At 50.1% G+C, this 19,347-nt stretch overlaps 1 pseudogene; it reads left to right on the forward strand.

Annotated features, from left to right (window-relative positions):
• The first annotated feature begins 3,607 nt into the window (after positions 1-3,607).
• Positions 3,608-4,541, forward strand: LOC131093348 (olfactory receptor 14I1-like; annotated as a pseudogene).
• Positions 4,542-19,347: the final 14,806 nt, after the last annotated feature.

Consider the following 19,347-nt stretch of genomic DNA (forward strand, 5'->3'; position numbering starts at 1 on the left):
AGGGAAGCGTGATGAGATCCTGTGCCTTCACAGGGAGAAGAAAAAGATGTTCTCAGAGATGAAGATGATTTCAGAAATAGATGAGGAGAATCTTTGCTCTTACACAGCTCATCTTTTAACTAATACTCCATAAGTTGACATGGTCCATAATCACAACTGTAGAAGAGCTTTGAACAACTGGGAGGGATGTCACAGTTGCAGATTTTTCTGGGCTGTTGCTATTCATGGTAATTGGGAGCCACAAGAGAAGTGTCTCTTCTGGACAAGTCTCCATAGCATGAAAGAGAGACTCCTCTCCCTAAGAGAACTCAAGAAAGACTATTCTAGTTGGGGTAAACTGACTGAAAATTCTAGTTTTATCTCTTTATAATGTCAGTAAGAAAGAAAAGGTTGTAGGGAGACGAGAAGTTTTCTGAAAGTTGTGTTCTTATTACTCTTTCTTTTAGTTGCTATTAATGAACTTTTCCCTATACCCTCTTAAAGTTTGGAGCCTGCTTTGCTGTTCTCCTAATCTTATCACACAGGAGGAAATAAGTAAGTATATTCTAGTGAGTGCACTGGTAATTAGCCAACACTGAAGCCACCACAATAATTGCTGCATTCTCCAAGAAATCTCAAATTGGTGAACCAAAATCACTAGAGAAATATTTCTGATGAACTGCACTAGAGCAGAGGGAAATCAAGGCAGAGCCATGGTTTGTCAGGACTTGTTTGATCCTAATGAGCCTTGTGGTGCATTTGGAGCTGAGCCCTGGAACCTCAGGGTCTGAGAGGAGATTGCAGAAACATTTCTAGGAGTCAAAGTCAGAAGAAAACCCCCAAGTGTCTCAAATCATGGATGCATCCCACTGAGGTCCATCCCCTAGACAGGCTCCTCATGGACTCCTTGGAGGAGAGATCTGGAGGCCAGGATGGCACAAAAACTTCTCAGAGATTCAGTGTGGAAAGGAAAATCCAGAGTACCTTAAAAATCTTGAGTATTTCAAAGTATTAATGAGCCCCACTACATGTAAGTGCAAAGCTCTCAAGGGACTCGTTAAAGCAGATAATTAGGGCCATGATTGCAGAAACCTCTCACAGAGTCTGTATCAAAAGGGAAACACCAAGTACCTTAAAATAACTGAAGTACCTTGAAGCATTAATGAGCCCACTGAATGTTGTTACTGACAAAGCCTCTCATGGGACTAATTACAGCAAATAATTGGAGGCCATGATTGCACAAATCTCTCAGAGACTCAAGGCAAAAGCCAAACCCAAAGTCCTTTGAAAAACCTGCAGTCCCTACAGGGAGAATTAAGGAGCCCCCAAGGCCATTCCTGAGCAAGGCTCCCCAGGGACTCCTTCCAGCACATCCTGGAGGCCACTGGGATGTGGGCTAGGGGGGGATTCTGAGGGCAGGACAAGGGGCTGACAGTGCCCAGCCTGGCTGGGGCTGTGCCAGGAGGCCCCAGTGCTTCAGGACAAGGTGTCTCCTCCCAGCCCTTGGTGGCACAGACCCTGCTGCTGTGCCCCAGGGCACCAAGACTTGACTTCTCCTTGTCACCACCTGTCATCACTGCCTCCAGTTCTCTGCTCTGCCTGGGGCCTGGGGACACTTTCTCAGTCGTGTTCCTCAGTGGGACCCATTAAAAGTCCAAGAAACTTTGGAGTTGGATTCTGCCTTGGAGTTCTGGAGAGGTTTCTTCAGCTCCTTTTCAGGGACTGATGTTCAGGGCCTGAGCGCAAAGCCCCAGAGGCTCATTAAAGTCCTTGTGCTGTGTCTGTGCTGCTGACCTGGGCTGGGCTCGTGGCAAAGAGGCAGCTCCTGGTAACCAAGAAGAGCTTCAAAAGCACATTTCTCTTGATGAGCAGCTCTTCTGCCAGCCCAGCAGGGCTGGGGCACTGCCTGCAGCCACCCCGGGCACAGCACAGAGGCATAGAGAGCTTCAATCAGTCAGGGCTGGAAAGGTGCTGAGAAGTGCCTGGGGCAGAATCACTGCCAGCCCTTGGCACAGAAACCTCTGGCTGCAGGACAAGGCAGCTGCAGCTCCTGGAGCCATCTCCTAAAGCTGGAACATCCCAATGCCTACAGACTGTGTGAGTACAAATCTGAGTATTTTTGGTGCAGGGGAGGTGAAAGGCTCATGAAACTCTGATATGCTGAGGGGTTCTAATCAGTCATAGAATATTTCCAAGTCAAGGATTTTAACAAAAATGAGAAAATTTCCTAAGACTTTGAAATCAGTTTCCTGCTTTTGGAGAATGGCAGGGAGGGGGGATAAATATTAAAGGTAGGTTATGAATTATTAATTATGAATTTTGACAAGTGTCTGAGATGTCTGAACTGTTACTTTTGGTGATTATAGGGTCACAGGAGATCCCTAATGTTCTTTCAGTCACTCTGCCCATGGACAGCACCAGCATCACCTTTGCTGGAGCCAACAGACTCAGTCTGAGCTGTCGTTTCTCCCAGCTGCAAACAGAACCTGCCCCAGCCAGTGCCCTGCAAACAGGCAGAATTCTGTCAGGCCAAGGAGAGGGCACAGAGATTTGGGGTCTGTGAGTGTTGGCAGGGAGAGATCAGGCACAGGGAAACACCTGCAGGAGGAAAATCTTCAGGAAGAAGAGAGAATATCAGGAAAGGAGAGAAAACAATATCCAGCAATGCTGTGGCAGGGAGAGTTTAGAGATGCCCACAGGATCCCCTCCAGTGCAGCCTCTCCCTCTGAACAAGCCCCCTCCCGCCTGTGCCCCAGCTCAGCCTCTGCCCTCAGGGCTAGGGCTCCAAGGCGTGCAGCCCCTCTTGTGCAGGCAGAGCTGCAGCAGAGCCGTTGGGCAGCTCTGCAGCTCCGGGCCCAGTTCCCTCTGCAGAGCACAGGGCTGGGAGCAGCTGCCCGGCACTGGGGGCTCTGGCTGGGGGCACAGCTGGCTCAGGGTGACGCTGTCCCCACTGCCCGGCTCTGGGCAATGCTGTCAGTGCAGCCAGGCAAGGAGCTGCATCTCCCTTCATCCAATGCCATTATAAGGACACTTGGAAGTGTCCCTGAGATTTCAGTCCAAGCTGGGAGCTCCAATCCAGGGTGCAAACCTGTCCTAGAGCATCTCTGAGTTATAAGATTGATGAGGAGATGCAGAGGTGTTCTGACACTGAAAATGCTGCTGGGTTGGAGAAATGAGCAATATGAGGTTTTGGCTTCAAATGTGGAGCTGGGCTGTGGTGGATCCATCTGCTCTCACCAGGACCTGGTGACATTATAGGTGAATCATTGGAATGTGACCCTCCTCCACCTGAGAAAGGTTAAAGCCCAGAGAAACTCTGAACAGGTCAGAATGAGAGACCATCTAACCTCACTTTCCATTCATCACTTTGCCTCACAGAATGCACTCTGTTTCCCTGGAGGCAGCAGAAATTCTGAGGCTTTCTGATATCCAAGAACAGCAGCAGAGAAAGGGAGAAGCTTTTTAAAAGAACACCAGAACGCCAAATAAAAAAAAAAAAAAATAGAGTGTGTGTGTCTATTGCAGAGGAGGGTATATGGGAAACGGCTTTCATTTTGGTGACAGGTATCTCCTCTAAATCTTTGCTGTCCTTTCTTCATGAACAGGTCCCCATGGCCAGCGGCAGCAAATGTCCAACAGCAGCTCCATCAGGCACTTCCTCCTGCTGGCATTGGCAGACACGCGGCAGCTGCAGCTCCTGCACTTCTGCCTCTTGCTGGGCATCTCCCTGGCTGCCCTCCTGGGCAACGGCCTCATCATCAGCGCCGTAGCCTGCAGCCACCACCTGCACACGCCCATGTTCTTCTTCCTGCTCAACCTGGCCCTCAGCGACCTGGGCTCCATCTGCACCACTGTCCCCAAAGCCATGCACAATTCCCTCTGGGACACCAGGGACATCTCCTACACTGGATGTGCTGCCCAAGTCTTTAGGTTTTTTTTTTTTTCTTGCAACAGAGATTTGCCTCCTGACCATCATGTGCTACGACCGCTACGTGTCCATCTGCAAACCCCTGCACTACGGGACCCTCCTGGGCAGCAGAGCTTGTGCCCACATGGCAGCAGCTGCCTGGCCCAGTGCCTTTCTCAATGCTCTGGTGCACACAGCCAATACATTTTCCCTGCCCCTGTGCCGTGGCAATGCCCTGGGCCAGTTCTTCTGTGAAATCCCACAGATCCTCAAACTCTCCTGCTCCAAATCCTACCTTAGGGATTTTGGGCTGCTTGCTGTTAGTGCCTGTTTATCATTTGGTTGTTTTGTGTTCATTGTTTTCTCCTATATGCAGATCTTCAGGGCTGTGCTGAGGATCCCCTCTGAGCAGGGACGGCACAAAGCTTTTTCCACCTGCCTCCCTCACCTGGCCGTGGTCTCTCTTTTCTATAGCACTGGCACATTTGCCTACCTGAAGCCTCCCTCCATTTCCTCCCCATCCCTGGATCTGGCCCTGTCAGTTCTGTACTCAGTGGTGCCTCCAGCCCTGAACCCCCTCATCTACAGCCTGAGGAACCAGGAGCTCAAGGCTGCAGTGTGGAGACTGAGGACTGGATGGTTTCAGGAACATTAACTGCTGGCCTGTATTTGCAAATCACTTGTAATAAAAGTAACCTTTAATACTTCTTGTTAGTTCCATTTTGGAAGTTCTTTGTCCTTGTTAAATATTTTAAATATTTTCTACAAAGTGATGTCATCGTTTCTGCCAACTTGGTGTTGCCAGTGCTGCTGCCGTGGCCCTGCCCCGCTGCCCTGGTGGCCCTGGTATTGCTGCAGGGCCTGAGTGCTCTCAGGGCCAGGCACAGCCCTGGGAGTGGCAGTGCCGGGGCTGCAGCAGGGACAGGCCATGGGCACTGCTGGGGCAGCGGTGACGGCTCAGCCCAGGGCCTGGGGGCTCCAGGCTCCTTGCCCAGGCTCTCTCAAGAACATGGCCAGGCCAATGCTCAGCACAGAAAACCCCTGTGAGCAGCCCCAGGCTGACGGTGGGCAGCCCCAGGCCGGGGGCAAACAGCATGGCTGGGGCTCTGCAAGGACCCTGGGGCAGACGGGAAGGAGCAGCAGAACAGGGGCTGATCCATCCCAAGTGCGCTTGACAGCCCAGGGCAGTGTCCCAGAGCGTCCTCATGGAGCTGCCAACAACATCCCTCCTCTGCAGCCCTGGCCTCTCCCCCAGCTCACACAGGTGCCCCATCCTTGCAGGCACAGACACGGCAGCACTGGCTCAGCAGCCCCTGTTTGCATTGCACACAACAGGGGGAGCACCCCCATGCTGTTGGTGTGGGGACATGAACCTGAGGGAGCACAAATGCCATCACCCCCTGGGCCAGCAAGGCCTGGGGGACACCAGGGAAACCGCTCAGCTTTGTCGTGGCCACTGCAGTCAGCCAGAAAGTTTGTTCCCATCAGCTGGGAGTTTCCTGTCCCAATGCAGAAGCTGTTGTTCAGAGCCAGGGCTGCCTGGCAGCCACCCCCAAACTGCCCTGAGCATTTCCTTGGCTTCACTTTCCTTTACTTTCTTTACTCTTTGCTTTCTTTACTCTTCCTGCTACAAATTTCTTTGCTTTCTTTTCGCTTCCTGCTACACATTTCTTCTTATTTCCCACCCCTGTCCCCTCCCCTGCAGACAGCCCATCCCTGTTTGCCCTTTCCTCTCTGGCCCCACTCCCCATTGCCGTTCCTGACTTGGCACCATGGGAACGTCCCTTGGGCAGCCGGATCATCCTACAACTGCTGCAGGAATTGTCTGCAGGCTCCTGCAGTGCCTGGTGCTGCACCCTTGCCAGAGGCACCCCAGGCCAGAGGGGCACATCTGGGCTTCTGTGTCTGGCTCTGGGGCTCCCTGTTCTGGGCAGTGAGGAGGAGCTGCAGAGGCTCTGCAGGACTGAAAGGATGGGCTTTGGGGCTGGCAGGAGAAGCTGAGGGACCTGGGCTGCTGGAGCTGCTGAAGAGGAGGCCCAGGGCTCATCCTGCAACTGCTCCAAGGGTGTTTCCAGAGAATCACAGAATCAGAAATGTTGGATAAGACCTTGGAGATCATCAAGTCCAACCTGTGCCCTGACACTGCCTTGTCTCCCCTGAGCCTCCTCTTCTCCAGGATAAACAACTGCAGGTCCCTCAGCTGCTCTTCACAGGAGTTGGTAGCTTGTGTTCCAGACCCCTTCCCAGCCTTTTTGCCCTTCTCTGGACATGCTCCAGCCCCTCCATGGCCTTCCTAAATTGGGGGGCCCATGACTGGACACAGCACTCGAGGCGCTGCCCAAGCATTGCTGAGCACAGGGGAACAATCACTGCCCTGCTCCTGCTAGCCAAACCATTCCTGAGCCAGGCCAGGAGCCATTGGCCTTCTTGGCCCCCTGGGCACACTGTTGGCCCATGTGCAGCCTGTTATCCATCAGTGCCTGCAGGTCCCTTTCTGCCTGGCTGCTGTCCAGCCACTCTGTCCCCAGCCTGCAGCACTGCAGGGGTTGTTGTGGCCAACATGCAGGGCCCAGCACTTGGACTTGTTAAACCTCACCTTGTTGGATTTGGGCCCTGGATCCAGCCTGTCCAGGTCCCTCTGCAGAGCCCTCCTACCCTCCAGCAGATCCACACTCACACCCAGCTTGGTGTCATCTGCAAATTTGCTGATCTTGGACACAATCCCCTCATCCAGACCATTCCATGCAGACACTGGAATCCACGCTGGCTGGCTCTGATCCCTCGGCCATCCTGTGGGTACCCTGTGATGGCACTCAGGGTGATCTGTTCCATAACCTTGCCGGGCACCCAGGTCAGGCTGACAGGCCTGGAGTTCCCCAGCTCCTCCTTCCAGCCCCTCTTGGGGATGGGCTCACACTGGCACCTCCAGTCCTCTGGGACCTCCCTGCTGAGCCAGCACTGATGGTAAATGATGGAGAGCAGCTTGGGGAGCTCATACACAGCTCCCACATCCCCCTAGGATGGATCCCATCTGCTCCCAGAGACACCTGTGAGCATCTGAGTTGCTCAGCAGGTCACCAGCTGCTCCCTCCTGGATTACAGGGGGCTGTTCTGCTCCCTGTCCCATCTACCAGCTCAGCAGAGCACTTGTCCTGAGGACAGCCTGCCCTAATATCGAAAATTGAGAGAAACAAGATGTTAAGAAGCTCTGCCTTCTCCTTATCTTTAGTTTCTATATTCCCCACTGCATCCAATAAAAAGTAGAGGTTCTCCTTATCCCATGTTTTGCTTTTAATTTAATTGTGGAAACCTTGTCTATTTTTTTCACAGAAGTGGTCAGGTTAAACTCTAATTGAGCTTTCACCCCTTGACTTTTTTTCTGCACGACTTCACAACATTCTTAAACATTTCCTAAGCTGCTTGACCTTCTGTCCAAAGCTGATGCACCTCTTGTTACCCTTGAGTTCCCACAAAATCTCCATGGCCAGCCAGGCCAGTCATTTTCCGCACTAGCTCATCTTTTGCCACACTGGGACAGGCTGCTCCTTCCCCCTTAAGATTACTTCCTTGAAATATGTCCATCCTTCCTGGACCCCTTTGTTTTTAAGGGATGTTTTCCTTCAAAAAATCAGGACCTGATTCAGTACTCCCAAAATCAGCATCCAAAACAGGCCAAAGTCTGCCCTTCCTAATTCCAGTGCAGAAGTTTGGTTGCTGCCCCTCCTTCTTTCCCAGAACATTGAAAACTTAATTATTTCATGGTCACTGTGCCCCAGGCGACCTCTGAGCCCAACATCTGCCACCAGCCCTTCTGTGTTTGTGAACAGCAGCAGACAGAGCTTTCCTTGGCAGTGGGAGTGTTACCAAAAATTCAGTAAAATAGAAAACTCCTTAACACCAATGCAGCATTAAAAAGCAGCATTATTTATTCAGGGGGATGCACGGGGGACAGCTCATCCCAAAGCCCTGCAGGCTGAGTAAAGGAAAGTTTCTGTTTATATTCTGTATATTGCATACATATTCATTGATTTTCCCAGACTAAACATAAATATGATAATGGTTTCCCCAAAATCATTCACATATTTCCCCTCCCCTTCACCCATGTGTTGTTCTGTCTTGGGGTCTCTCTGTTGGTCCCTGGTGGTCATGGACCCCAATGTTCCAGAGGGCCTGGCTGAGCTGGCAGGACACTGAGGCTGCTGAACTTCCAGTTCCCCTTCTCACACAATGGGCATTGTGTGGCTTCCATAGGCCTGGGGTTTTGGAGAACAAGGTCCAGGTGTCAGCTCACCTGGTGTAGACAATTTATCATCTGGTAACATGAGGTCACAGAGTGGGCTTTGACATCACAGAGCGGGTTATGTGATGTGTTTGAGCAGTATGACATCATATACTGCCCCTGTGACATCAGACAGCCATCTGTGACATCAGAGGGCAGAGGTCTGACATCACAGAGCAGACTGTGACATCACAGAGTTGGCTGTGACCATCTGTTACCAACCATCAGAGATCAGCTGTGTGACATTGGAGAATGGGCTGTGACATCACAGAGCAGGCTGTGACATCCCAGAGGGGCTGTGTGACATCCCAGCAGGGCTGTGTCAGGTCCCTGGGTTGGTCACTCCACCCCAGCTCTCCCTCACAGTTTCTCCCAACAAGTCCAATGCTGTTCATGCCCAGCAGGGTCCCTGTCCCCCGGGATCCCCCCGGCCCACCTGGAGCCACAGCCTCCACCAAAGGATGTTCCACAGGATCCACCCCAGAGCCTGATAGGGGACAAGGGGCCAGGGCTGTGTGACCAGGACATCAAGGACCTGGGTTCTCCAGTCACTGTGGCCTGGATTTTGTTGCCCATGGCAGGAAAGATGTCTGGCAGCTGGAGCAGGGTCTGGGAAGGGCCTCCAAGGTGGGGCTGGAGCCCTTGGGCTGTGAGCAGAGGCTGAGGGAGCTGGGCTGGTCCAACCCGGAGCAGGGAAGGCTGAGGGGCTCCTCATGCCAGCCTGGCAGTGCCAGCGAGGAGGGGATGGAGAACACAGAGCCAGGCTCTTCACCAGGGGGCCTGGGGGGAGACAAAAGCCAATGGGTGGAAGGGGAAAGAGGAGACATCAGCCAGGGCATGAGGAGATGAAATGAGTCAGGCTGCTTTCAGCTTTTCCTCAACACCAAGAGCAGCCTGACCTCCCATCTCCATCCACTACTGACAGCTTGGCAAATCAGGAATTGTTGGAGCTGTTTTGCACCCAGTCCAGGATGAGCATCCCGATACAAGAACTTAATTGTTCTTTTGTCAGAAATTAATTTTGGTATGGAAATCACCTGTGAATGGTGGACTCATCAGATGCTGCTGGAACATTGCACATATCTCAGGGAGGATTGTGATTGTTATGAAATGGTGTCCTGTTCAACTGGGGCCTGTTTGCCATGAAGAGAAATTTTCTGTGCCTCTAATTGTCACCGGTTCCACACCCCCCAAAAGACACAAACGTGATGAGTTGTGGTTCCCACTCCAGTGGTAGCACTTGGACCTCCCTCCATAGCCAGAGCAGAGCTCCCTTATCCCACAAAGTCCCTGGCAATGCAGGAATGAAGGAAACCGGACAGGCTGTGGGGATCAGGGGCAGGGTAGGGCCAGGGATTTGGGGTCGTTGTAAGGCCAGGGTAGGACCCGGCCCTTGGCTGCGGTGAACCTCATCCAATTGTCCTGGGCCCATGGCTCCATCCTGTCCAGATCTATCTGCAGAGCTTCCTGCCCTCCAAAACAGCCACACTCCCACCCAGCTTGGGCTCACCTGGGAACTGACTGAGGGTACTCTCGATGGCCTCATCCAGATCAGCAATAAAGAGATTGAACTGACCTAGCCCCAGTTCTGAGCCCTGGGGACACCCCTGGATGTGACTCCAATCCTCAGCTGCTCTGAGTGCCAGGGCTTGGATGAGGGAAATGGTGGGGAGGAGATAAAGTGTGATTGATTGTCAGCCATGAAGGGTCTGGATTTTCATATCTGTTCAGACTGCATGAAGAAGTGCTGGGGATCAATATCAATTGGACATTGCTGATATCAAGCTATGAGCAAAATAAGAAAACAGGAAAAAACAATTCTCTCTGCATTGTTTTAAATACAGTATATTCACTTTAAATAGACTTCTGAAATCTGTCTAATTAACCAAAGAACACATGAAAACTTAGATTATTCCCAAGGGCTTTTCTTGTTCAGGTGTGTTTGGAACAAATATTTATTAGCCTTTTACATTGAATTTCTGAACGGAAGACCTCAAGAAAAAAGAGGCCTCTGGAGAAATAAAATTCATCATCAACCTCCAAGTGGCTGAGAACCCATCCCCATCAGGGCAGAAATGAACAGAAATGGGCACAGTTTTGTGGCTGCCCCAGCTTTGGCATGGGCCCTGGGCCTGCGGCAGGAGCAGCTCTTGAGGGCCCCAAGGCAGCAGCTCTTGTGTTGCCCTGGGCAGATCGGATGGCAGCAGGGGCTGCAGAGCCCTCAGCACCTCAGGCCGAGGGGAGCAGGGCAGCCAGGGAGCCTCCTTGGGCCTTGGCCAAGCACCTTCCCCATGGCTGGGGCTGAGTCCTGTGGCAGCTGCAGCTGCTGCTGTGCCTTTGCCAGGGGCTGAGGCCGTGGGGCAGTGCCCAGAGCAGCCTGGCCTGAGCAGAGCTGTGGGGCCAGAGCCGGCTGGGCTGGGCTGGGGGAGGCCCTTGGTGCTGCCCAGAGCTCAGGGCAGCTGGCAGAGCTTGCAGGGAGCTGGACTGGGCTCAGAGAGCCTGGCCCAGAAACCATCAGTGTCCATCTCAGCCTGGCTGAGCATGCAGGGGCAGGACTCAGGCCAGGCCTTGTGGGGCAGGGCCAGTGCCTGTGCAAGGCATTGCAAACAGGCAAGTGGCCCAGAGAGGAGGCTGCTCTGTGCCCTTGGTGGCATGGACAGAGCAGGGAGGGGGCCCAGGACATTTGCCAGCACCAGCCTCTGTGCCCATGCATTGGCAGCCCTGGCTGCTGAGCCCAGCTTTGGCCTGGGCTGAGTTTGGTTGTGGCCCAGCTCCATCCTCCTGCAGGGCTTAGGGCCTGTTCCCAGCCATGGCCAGCCCTGGCTGCCTCTCTGCTGGCCCAGAGGCCGGCAGAGCCCGGGGCAGGGCTGTCTGTGCAGCCCCACAGGTGCCACGGGCTCTGCAGGAGATGGCAGAGGCTGCCCAGCAGGGAGGCCATGGGGCACAGAGCCCCAAGGCTGCTGTGGGCACCACAGCACAGGGGCTGTTCCCAGCCGTAATGCTCCTGGCCTGGGCTGGGCCTGCACAGGGGCTGGGCCACCATGGCTGGGCCAGCAAAGGGCCACAAAGGGGCCACACAGCCGCTGCTGGGGCTGACAGCAAGGCCAGGCACACACAAGCAATTGCTGAGCATGGCCTGTGCTGGCCAGGCCTGACTGTGCCAAAGGCAGAGCTCAGCTGCCGTGGGGGCTGCAGGAACACTTCAGATCCCAAAGAGCCTCCATGGCTGTGCTGGAGACCAAGGCTGCAGGAGGGAAATGTAGGGTTGCTGTGGGATGGTGAGGGCATTGAATTCCAGCACACACCTCAGCTCTCTGATGATCCCGGCACCATGCTGGGCCCTGTTTCAGACTGGAGCAGAGCAGATGTTGATGGGACAGGAGCTCTGCGAGGCTGTCAGGGACCTGCAGCTTGCAAAGTGCTCTGCTCTCCCTCAGGTGCTCTCAGAGAGATCCAATCCCAGCTGGGCACCTCAGGGCACAAGTGGCCGTGCCTATTCATGGGCACACAGCTGATGTCTGGAAAGGGGCACAGGTTATAATACCTGTTAGTTTCATAATATACAAGTAAATCTTTATTTTCTTGGTCTTTTGAGAACTTTTGAGAAATGTAAACGTTTTCTCTTCTGGAACAGGAATTTCCTGGATGTGCTGGATTGTTCTTCTGATGGCAGGAGAAGAAATACTCATCTTCCCCTCTGCCTTTGCCACAAACATTCACTCTAATATTTAATCACACCTTCCCTTCAGGTATTTCCAGCTCTCCTGTTGAAATGGCCCTGTCTAAGAACATCTCTTCATTTAGAGCAGCTGCATCTATATGCTTTCCATCGCTCCCAGATTTTCTCATCCAGATGCTCTCTGGTCATTCAAGTACCTCTCAACTGACTCGTTTCATGCATTGAATATCAGGGAGTTGTCAAATCTTTCTGATGTTTAAATAAATATCACATTAGACAGCATCCTAATTGTGTTTATATCTATCATAGAATTACCACTTCTTATGTCTTTGTCCAAAACTCTTGCTATATGACAATCCATGGGGAATGGTGGACATGTCAGATGGTGCTGGGACATCCCAGAGATCCAAGGGAAGAGCTGTGATGGTTATTAAACTGTTCAAATGTTCAACTTCTGTCTTTGGCAAGAAACCTTTCTGTGTCTCTGAGTATCACCAGGCCCTGAGCCCAAAGGACACAAACCTGATGAGTTGTGGCTCCCATTGCAGGGGCGCTTGGCCCTTGGCTCTGTGCAGGAGAGCTCTTCATCTCCTTTGTCTCTTTTCCTCCCTCTGGGTATGGAGGGAGCTCCTGACTTCAGTGTGTGACTCATGTGTGCAAAGAGCAAATCTGGGCAGAATTGGGGCAGGGAGGGTTTGCACAGGAGGATCTGTTGGGATCTGTTCTGGGCACAGAAGGTGTTTTCCATTGCTCTGCGATGTCTGCTGTGCAAAGTGGATTTAATACCTTGCAGATGAATGATTTTGGCATATGATGGAGCTGTGCCTTCCCTTGGCTTTGTTGGCTGGCAAGAAATGAACATCCCTCTGTGTCTCAGGCAGCTCCTTCTCCAAGGAAAGCAGGTGGGAGTTGGAGCCAAGGAGCTGAAAGCTGCAGGTGCAGCCTGGGCTGGAGGGAGCTCAGATTTGCACAAGGCTGCGCTGAGTGCCAGGGCTTGGATGGGGGAAATGGTGGGGTGGGGGTAGGGACAGAGTCTGATTGATTGTCAGCCATGAAGGGTCTTATGTCGCAGAGAACTTTTATGAAAAATCCTTTCTTTAGGATTTTTCCTCCTGAGAAGCTGAGAGACCTCAGGAACCAAATGTAAACAATGATCATCTGCTGCTGTGGAAGGCAACATGTAGATCTGTGATTAGTCTCATGTAGTTGTTTGTAATTAATGGCCAATCACAGCCCTGCTGGCTTGGACACGGAGCTGGAGCCACAAACCTTTGTTATAATTTCTTTCTTTTCTCTTCTTACCTTAGCCTTCTGATGAAACATTTTCTGCTATTCTTTTAGTATAGTTTTAATGAATTATATATCATAATATAATAAATCAAGCCTTCTGAAACGTGGAGTCAGATCCTAATCTCTTCCCTCTTCCCTCTTTCCCTGTGAAAAACGTCACAGTCTTGATTTTCGTATCTGTTCCAACTACATGAGGAGATACTTGGATTCAAAGCCAATTGGAGATTGCTACTAACAGGGAAAAAAAAAAAAACTAAATAGGACCTAAAAAATGTTTTCTCACTGTCTTTTTAAATAGAACATATTCAGTTGAATGCACTTCTGAAATCTCTCTTTGTTAACCACACAAGATTTGGAAACTGAAATAAAATTATCCCCAGAGGCTTGGCTTGCTAAGGTGTTCTGAATGTTAATGAGCCCTGGGACACTGAATTCCTGCACTCAAGAGCTGAAGGCTGAACAAGCCTCTGGGGCAGTACTTGGAGTCAGTGTCAATTGGAGATTGCACATTTTAATGAATTAACAGGAAAAAATATTACAAGACCTAAAACATATGTTTTGTCACTCATTTTAAAAAATATTGCATTCAGTTTAGATATACTACTGAGATCTGTTGAATTAACCACAAATGATTTGAAAACTGAGATCAGATTATTCCCAGAGGCTTGGCTTGTTCAGGTGTTCTGAATGTTAATGAGCCCTGGGACACTGAATTCCTGCACTCAAGAGCTGAAGGCTGAAAAAGCCTCTGGAGCAGGAGAATTCAGCAGCAGCCTCCAAGGTGCTGAGGATGTCAGCAGCCCCCACTGAGGCCATCCTTGCCCAGAGACCGTGGGGGAATGGGCAGACAAGGAGAGCGTCCCTGGGGCTGGGGCAGCACAATTCAGAGGCACCAGCGGCTCCAGCTGGGAAATGGAGTGTGGAATGCGGCTGGGAAAGCCCTGCCTGGGCTTTGCCAAGCAGGACACACAAGCCCTGACTCCCATCCACTAAAAAACTCTTTTAAGGAGACATTCTAAAGGAATTACCGTTATGTGCTCTGAGTTGAACTCACTGGAGAAGTACCATCAAGAGGTTCTTAGGAGCTCAAAACTATAAAACAGCCTTTACTGGGAACTTGACAAAATCAGAGAAACTTTGGCAAAATGTTTATTATGACAGTGTTGTTGGTTTGTTTATTCAAGATTTTTCTAATCTTGAGATTTCTTAATTAGCGTATTGATGAGTGTGTTGGGTTTTATTGTCAATTAATTATTTATGTATTATTTTTTTGTTGTGAGATAGGATTGTGAGAAAAGTAAAGTAGGCTTAAGACTTTTAAATGGTAGAAAGAAAGTGTTATTAAAAGTAACTAAAAGAAAAAATGTAGTAATAATTAAAATAAGCTCTTAAGAACACTTTTTTTTACAACTTTCTTTTTACTGACAATGTATAGAAACTAAACTTAAAATTTCTAGTTATTTACTATTTCTAGAATAGTCTTTTTTTTTAGTTTATATTGGGAGAGAAGTTTTTCTTGTTAAGGTTATGGAGATTCTTTTACAAGAAGAAAAAATAGCTTTTTTGCTGGTTCTTAATTTTGTGATGGATAACAGTGGTCTGGGGGACTTTGTTATTGTGAAGTTATTTTTATTGCCAGAAGGTTTTTTACAGCTTATTGATGGGCCATGTTGACTTATGGGGTATTGTTTTAAAAATAGTTCTTTAAAGGTAAAAGTGTTCATAATTTACTTTTAAAATTATTTTTATCTCTTGGAATACAGATCTTCTCTTGGGAATACTGGATTACTTTTTTCCCCCCTGTTTAAACTTTTTATGTACTTACAGTTATTTTAACAGTTCCTTTTTTTTTAGCATGGAGGCTTTTCTTTGATATTCATTTGAATTTTTTATTAGTTTTATGTATTTTAATGAAAAATAGGTTTTTTGGAATTTAATTTCTTCTTTACTGACTTTGATGGTTTTATGTTTGTTTTTTATATGCTTGTATTTTGTTTTTCTTTTACTCGAGGGAGGACTGAAGTATTGAAAGGATTAACACCTGACATGCCAGTGGCTTGTGGTTGAAGTTGTGGTTGGGTTAGGATTGGTTTTATGGTTCATTTCTGTGGGGTTTTTTGTTTAACTTTAGTTCTAGGGTTGAATTTGTGTGCGTTGTAGGTTGTAGGAGTTTTTTGTTTTAATTGTCTTGGAGGGAGGGGACTTGATGGTAAGATTTTAATAGCTGTGACTGGCTTTGTTCTGGTTAAGGGTTTGTAGCCTCTCTTGTTTTCCTGTTTGGTAGTTGTTGACATTTGGTTTGGTTAGAATGGTGCCGATGGGGGGGGGGGGGCAGGGGGCAGCCTGGGGAGGTGGGAAGGGGCTCAGCCCGTGGCAGAGTTGCTTGATTTGGTTTGGTTTGGTTTGGTTTGGTTTGGTTTGGTTTGGTTTGGTTTGGTTTGGTTTGGTTTGGTAGGGTTGGGTTGGGTTGGTTTGGGTTGGTTTGGTTTAGTTTGGTTTGGTTTGGTTTGGTTTGGTTTGGTTTGGTTTGGTTTGGTTTGGTTTGGTTTGGTTTGGTTTGGTTGAGATGGGGGCTGGGGCCAGGGCCTGCTGCTTCTTTGTTGACTGGGAAAAAAAGAGGAGGTTCCTGGCTTTTTTCGTCTTTAGCATTTGTGTTTCACAGAGACGTGTTCAGTATCTTAGTGGTTTAACAGATTTTCAGTTACACAAAAATTTTGTATTACTTTTTAAAATTCTTCTCATGTCAAACTACAACAGCCATTCAAGAAAAAACCAAGAAAAAACTCTTCTCAAATCATTGACTTGGCCCATTCAACTTCACAAACTCTATGCCTGTTCAATTTAATGTTAATCAAAATTTGCAAGAGAAACAGAAGAAGAAGACACAGAAAGACAGAAAGACAAAAAAGATACAGAGAGGCACACACAGAGCTACCAACTCCTGGATTCCAGCACTGTTCAGATGGAAATTCCAAGAAGAGGTAGGGTCAAGATGGGTGCTTGCCTTGTGGTCAGCCACCAATACCCCTTGATCTTCCTGAGCCCTTCCCCCAGGTGGGACTTGGGCTTATTTGGTCTCTCAGGAGCTGGGCTGGGGCTGCAGAGGTGGCTGTGGAGCATTGCCTGTGCTGTGCCAGGGACTGGCAGCCACTGCTGGGCTGGGATAGAGGCTCTGGGGGGATTGGGGTTCCAGGGCAGGGCAGCGCTGGGGTCACAGGGCAGGGCAAGGCTGGACCTACCCCCTCGTCCTCCCCCACACATGAAATATTTCCCGCCAACAATCTCCTCCTGTTTGTCACAATAGGCAGTGTTGGAGGTGAAATCCCAATTCTGGGCATGGGCACCTGGCCAAGAAGTACAGTTCTTTTCCATAGGAAGGAAAGCACAGAGCCTCAGTGTTTGGAAGGCAGGTGAGAGCCTCAGTAGGCCAAGGTCATCCAGACTTTTCAGAAATGACATATTTTGTCTAGGAGCTATCTTTGGATGTAGGGAATTTTGGAGGTGGAAGTCCAATCTCAGCCATGGGCACCTGGAGAAGCAGGACAATTCTTTCCCATAGGAAGGAAAGCACGCTGCCTTCCCCAATGTTTTGGAGACAGATGGGAGGTGACCCTTGTAAAACCAATGCAAGACAGACTTGTCCTGGCAATATTCCTATGGGAACAATCCCTGGATATAAGGAAATTTGGAGGTGAAATCTCAATTCTGGCCATGGGTGCCTGGAGGAGAAGGACAGTTCTTTTCCATTGGGAAGGAAAGCATGGAGCCCCAGTGATTCATTAGCAGATGAGAAGCGACCCTCAACATGCCAAGGTCACTTGGACCAGTCAGGCAGTCCATGGGAGGCCAAACTAGTCAGACATGCTCTGTGTCTCCTTGGTTTTAAGAGGCCCCATAATGTCACAATGGTGCCTTGATTCCATGGGGTCCAGCAGTGTCATAATGGACCCTTGGTTCAGTGGAGTCGCACAATGTCAAAGTGGCCCCCAGGTTCCAGAGGGCCCCAAGTGTCAGAATGGTCCAAATGATTCCATGAGGCCTCGCAGTGTCACAGTGGTCTCTGTGGTTCCCCAGGCCCCACAATAACATGTGAGTCTTCTGTTCCATGAGCCCTGAATGTCACAATGGACCTTTGGACCTTGGGGGTTTGCAGAGTCACAATGGTCTCCTTTGACTCAAGAGTGTCACAACGGACGATTGATGACAGGAGGCCCCTCTGTGTTGTGTTTCTGTTGTGTTCCTTCTTTTCTCCATAAAACAGTGTCACCCTGGAGCTTTGGTTCCATGCAGCCCTGCAGCGTCACAATGAACCCTAGTTTCAATGGGGTTTAACAATGTCACCATGGCCCCAAGGTTCCATGCATCCCTGCAGTGTCACAATGGTCTCCTTTGGTTGTCCAGTCTCACAATGGACCACTGATGACACAAGGCCCTGCAGTGTCACAATGGACCTTTGGTTCCATGCAGCCCTGCAGTGTCACAAAGGCCTCTTGGTTTCATGAGGTCCCACAGTATCAAAATGGTGCTCTTGGTTCTTTGGGGACCCACGGGGTCACAATGGTCTCACTGGTTCCATGAGGCCCAACAGTGTCACAATGCTTTGCTTATTCCATGAGGCCTCATAGTGTCACAATGGTCTTCATGATTCCATGAGTACCCACAGTGTCACAATGGCCCTTGGTTCCATGAGGCCTTGCAATGTCACAAGTGACCTTTGGATCCATGGGGTCTCACAGTGTCACAATGGCCTCTTGGTTCCATGACACCCCAAAGTGTCACAATGGTCTCCACAGTTCCATGAGGCCCCACAGTGTCACAATGGACCCTTGGTTTTATGGGCCTCTCAGTGTCACAATGGTCCCTACATTCCATGTACCCACAGTGTCAGTACAGCCCTCTTGGTTCCATGAGGCCCAGCAATGTCACAGTGCTCTCCATGATTCCATGAGGCCCCACAGTGTCACAATGGTCTCTTAGTCTCACAGGCCCCACTGTGTCACAATGGTCCCTTGGTTCCATGGCCCTGTGCCTGCTGCATTCCCCCCTCCCCTTCTCAGGCTGCCCTGCCAGCTGAGAAATGCTCCTTGGGCCTCGGCCTTGGCCCACAGCCCCTGGGCTCAGCTCCTCTGCAGCTCATCACAAACACTGTCTGCTCCAGCCACTGCTGCTGCCCAAACAGCTCCTGGGTTCTGTAGGAGCAGCCCTGGGAACTGCTTTTGTTCCCTCTGTGGCACAAGATCCCTGTTCTCACCCTGCCAAAGAAAGCTCTTGGTGCCAAGTGCGGCCAGGATGAGCCATCGCTGGGACTGAAGCCCCTCTCTCGGGGCCCTGCAAACAGCGCTCCAAAAGGAGCCCTTGGAGCTCTCCTGGGCCAGCGACTCCCTCTGAGTGGGGCCTCTCCCAGCCGGGAACTCTCCCGTTTTCTGCACTCGGGGATCCCGAACAACGACGGAGCCTGGGCCGATCCGCCCCCCACCCCTCCAGGCTCAACCCTTCACCTGCTGGGGAGATGCCAAAGGATCCACAGGGAGCATTCCCTGCCCTCAGGGAATTTCTCACAGGTGCCTTGCACTGACTCTTTGTGTCTCTGTGCACACAGGAGTGCCTGTGCTGGGGAAATGTGGAAGAAATGCTTCTCCCCGAGGGGCTTGAATGACTTGGATAGCTGACTCAGTCAGGCCTGTAAGTGAGGTTAAGTCATGAAGTCTAAGCTAAGCTAAATGCTGCTAAGAGTTTTTCTTTTGCTAAGTTTTTATGTTGAATATAAGTTAAGTTGTATATTGTTAAGTGTTATTCCTCTGTTACATTGCTAAGTCATAGGTTGTAAGTAAGGTTAAATACTGTTAAGCTCTGTTCTTTTGCTAAATTGTGAAGTTGAAGGTATCAGTTAAGGTTAAGTCCTGTTAAGCTTGAGCTCTGTTAAGCTTTTGCGCCGTATTCCTTTTATCCTTGCCCTCACTGTCATTTTCTCACACACACACAGAGGAACAGTTCTCAGTTCATTTCTGGTTTGGTTGCCTGGATTTGGTTTTGTTGTTGCTTTGTTTCCTTGGTGTGCCTGAAGTGTCCAGTCAGGAGCAGACTGACTCTTCCCAAGGAAATTTGTGTTGCTGTCCCTTAATATTAAATCTGGTTTTTGCTGATCCCTTGCTGGGGATTTTTTCAGCGCTCTCAAGCCCTTGTTCATAACAGGGTGAAGACTCTGGCCCTGGG

Source organism: Melospiza georgiana, chromosome 25, assembly GCF_028018845.1.
Source record: "Melospiza georgiana isolate bMelGeo1 chromosome 25, bMelGeo1.pri, whole genome shotgun sequence".
NCBI lineage: Eukaryota > Metazoa > Chordata > Aves > Passeriformes > Passerellidae > Melospiza > Melospiza georgiana.